Raw genomic sequence first — 3,991 nt, forward strand, 5'->3', positions numbered from 1 at the left:
GCTGTGGAGAACGGGAAGCCCTGTGAGCGATAGCGGCCCCGCGTGGATCTGCGTGTGGCCGTTTGTGTATGTGGGGTCAGAGGAGATGATCCCAATGGTCCCTTCTGGCCTTACTCTGTCCGTCCCTGGGGACGGACTGTGAGCCCTGCTGGAGTGCTGGCTCCCTGCCTTGGAGCAGGTGGGATGGACTCTGTTCTGGGCAGCGTTCTCTTCCTGAAATGGGGCTGGCGTCTCTCCAGAAGGCCAGGTGGGAGGGTTCGAGGGTAGCGAAGGGGCTGGGAGCGAGACCTGCCACAGCCTGGCCGAGGGACTCTTTGGATGCCAAGTGCTGTGGCCTATAAAGCTGGATTGGGACTTTCCAGAATTGGAGCCTCCCGATGGCTCCTTAGTCGCACTCGGGCAATGTCCGCACAGCGAGCGGCTGCGAGTCTCGGCGCCTGGGCTGACCGCACTAAAACCAGCTAGATAGACGCGGCTGGGTGGGCTCTGGAGCCTAGGCTGGGGGTGGGTTCAGAGCCTAAGCCGCCATGGCCACACTGCTATTTGTAGCATGGTGGCTCGCTCCCGTGGGCTGTGTAGACATACCCTTGTTTGGGTCCCAAGCCTCTGTCTGTCCCCACACAAATCAGGTCAGCAAGCACTCAGGACCGGGGTCCTAGGGCCCTGTTCTGGGAGTGGGTCAGAGGCCCAGTCCTGCTCTGACTGGGCCAAGCCCCGTCACTTTGGAGTGTGGATGCAGGGCAAGCCGCAGGCCTGTGTTAGGAGGTCAGTGTGGTGCAGAATGGACGTGTTGGCATGGCTGAGAGAGCCAGGTCCACAATCCAGTGTGGACACTCAGGTGCAGGCTTGGAAACTCAGATCCACAGGTGTGGGTCCCACCGAGCCAGGCTTAGTGAGCAGTGTCGCCATACCCCTAGTGTCTGACTCCCTGACCGCTCCCCTTGCGTGGGGCAGCCCAGCCCCCACGTGTAAGTGTCTGGAGGGTTGATGTTTTAGACTGTAAGCTCCCTCTTCCTAAGGGGTCTGTCTCCCAGCACGTCTTGGGCACCTCTGTAACTATGTCCCTTCAGTGTGACGAGGGACAAAGTGCAGCCCTTCAGCACAAAGCAGTTCGCTGTCCCGAGCCCTGGCACTAACGCGGCACCGTGGGCTACGAACAAGTGGCACTGGCCCTGCCCTCGGAGCTGCAGCAGGCTGTGCTCAGATGAAGGGAGGGGCTGGGCGTGGGTGGTAGGCTGGATTGGCCTGGCTTTAGCGCACTGCTGCTGGTCCAGGGATGCTCCACTTCCCCGGAGCAGGGGGGATTGGAGTGCAGGCCGATAGACAGGGGCATGGAGGAGGCGAGCTCACAGGCGTGGGAAGAGATGTGGAGACACCAGTGGGAGCAGGAGGCGAAGGGAGTGGTGAGGCAGGAGCAGCCGGCGGTGGGTGGGGGAGACAAGGGAGCAGCACTGATGACTGGGAAGGGATTCTCGTGGGGGTGAGGGTTGTGCTGGCAGCAGACGGCGAGGAGGGGTAGCTGCAGCCTGCTGTGAAGAGGAGGCTGCGTTTGTGCCAGCAGCAGCCGTGAGCGTGCGGGAGAAACGATGCTGGCACTTGGAGAAGCCGGGGCTGCCGAAGGAGCTGAGGGTGGAAGCTGAGCCGCGCTGTGAGCACGTGGCTTGCAAGAGGGCGTCTTGGGGAGAACGAGCAGCCAGCGTTTGGCCTGTTGAGCTGACGGCAAAGCCATCTGTGGGCGGGGGGCAGCGATGCAGGTGCTCAGGATGGGGGTGATGCCTGGGCATAAAGGTGGGAGCGGGGGTTTAAGAATGGATTCGAGGTCCCTGCGGAGGCACCTCTGCGCCTTAGCCTCTGTTTGCCAGAAGCTGGGAATGGGCGACGGGCTGGATCACTGGACGATTCCCTGTTCTGTTCATTCCCTCTGGGCACCTGGCTCTGGCCACTGTTGGCAGACAGGACACTGGGCTAGATGGACCCTTGGTCTGACCCAGTCTGGCCGTTCGTATGTTCAGGGCGCAGAGCAGCTGCTCAGGAGTGGTGGCGGGAAGTGAAATTGTTTGGCAGGGAACAGGGCACATCTGAGTGGGTAACGCGGACGAGTGTCTTAGCTCACCACGGCACCTGCCCCAGCGCCAGCATGGAGGTGCCGGGGGTGTGGGGGAGCCGTGGGGAAGGTGGGGTGGCTGTGGAGCCTGCAGTGGGCCAGGAGAGGATCGAGCGCAGCAGGGGTGGGGGAGGCTGGCTGCACAGGCCTGCTCCTGGCAAACTGGCCAGCATCTCGTGGGCGTTGTAGGAGAGGCACCTGAGGACTAGTGTGGCTCTGAGAGGGTCGCTGAGCAATGCCCCGGCCAGTCTGGCACTGCCCATTCTCTGTGGTCACCAGGTGCACGCGCTCCATCATGAACGTCCCACGGAGCAAAGAGCAGTCGCTGGCAGGGAAAGGGGTGCAGCCCAACCAGACCCCTCGCTCCTGGGCCAGGGCCCTGTGCTGCTGGGGTCTTGTCTGGCCTCTCTTAGAAGCCTTTTGCTAATAGCCCCAATGCTCCCTGCTGGAGTCCCCGGCAGCTGCTTGACGTGGGCTGGCTTAGTGCTGAGCGATCGAGGGGGGCGGGCGTTTGGGGCTCAGCCAGGTAAGCTGGGGTGCCCCGTATACAGCCCCGCCGGCCTTTCCGGACTGGGGTTTGGGACCGTGACTCCTCCACCCCAGCAGAAGGCGCTCGCCTTTGGGAAAACATGTCTCCCTCCATCTTCCCAGCCTGCTGTGCCCCCTGCCCCCCCCCCCCCCCGACATGGCTCTGCTGGGCCGGGGGCCTTCCCTCGGGTCACGCTCTGGCTCTGGTGCAGCAGCTGTTCTGCCTTGTGCCCCAGGGAGGGAGCAGCCGTGTGGGACTGCGAGCTTTCAGGGGCTCATGGCCCGGCGTCCTTTCTCTGCTTGAAACAAAGCCAGTTTGGACATCGGGAAGCAAGTGCCCCCATTGCAGGTCATCTCCCCACCCCCGGCCCGGTTCTGCTGCTGGCTGGGCGAGGCAGCGTCCGAGTCCAGCATCCCAGCTCTCTGCACAGCCGCCAGGCTTCCAGGAGCCCCGCTGGCCTTGGCCCTCGGGTGACCCCAGCTGCTGAACAGCCCTCCCCGTCTGTCTACATTGGGTTTTAAAATAAGGGAACTTCCCCAGGTGCAGGCCAGACAGGCAGCTGCTGCTGCCTCTGCTCCCCAGCCCCAGCGGGAGGAAGCAGCCTGGGGACAGCGCCTGATGTTTAGTGACCTGGATTCAAGTGGCTGCTCTGTCTCCAAGGGCCCCTATGGCCTTTGCTGCCGCCCTAGTGAACAGGGCGGGCTCCTGCCACGCGGGTCCCTCCTCTGGCTCGTCTCCGCTCAGTGGCTGAGCCCTGAGTGCGTTGGGCTGTGGACTCCTAGCGGGCAGCAGGGGCTCAGTGCAAGCTGGGGCTAGGGCGTCCCCTGCCCTTGCTGAGGGGTTCTCCATGGGTGTTAGCTCTGCTTGCCTGCCTTGGGGCAGCGCCTAGAGGCCAGGGAGCTGCTGGGTTGGGTGCTGGCACAGATAGTCAAGGGGCCACAGGGCTGTCCTGAGTAAACTGGAGAGTTGGATTAAAAACTGGCTAACTGATAGGTCTCCAAATGTAATTGTAAATGGGGAATTGTCATCAAGTGGGTGTTTCCACCCGCAAAGATCAGTTCTAGGCCCTAGGCTATTTAACATCTTTATCAATGACCTGGAAGAAAATATAAATTCATCCCTGATACAGATGGCTGATGACACACAAATTGGGGTATGGTAAATAATGAAGAGGACAGATCTGATACAGAGCGTTGTGGATCGCTTGGTAAATTGGGCACAAACAAAATGTCTTTTCACCTGGCTAAGTGCAAATGTGTACATCTAGGAGCAAAGAGTGCAGGCCCTACTCCCCGGCTGGGGGACTGGACCCTGGGCAGCAGGGACGCTGCACAAAGAGTGCAGGCCCTACTCCCCGG

This window comes from Terrapene carolina, unplaced genomic scaffold, assembly GCF_002925995.2.
Source record: "Terrapene carolina triunguis isolate 2854851 unplaced genomic scaffold, T_m_triunguis-2.0 Scaffold523, whole genome shotgun sequence".
Taxonomy (NCBI): domain Eukaryota; kingdom Metazoa; phylum Chordata; order Testudines; family Emydidae; genus Terrapene; species Terrapene triunguis.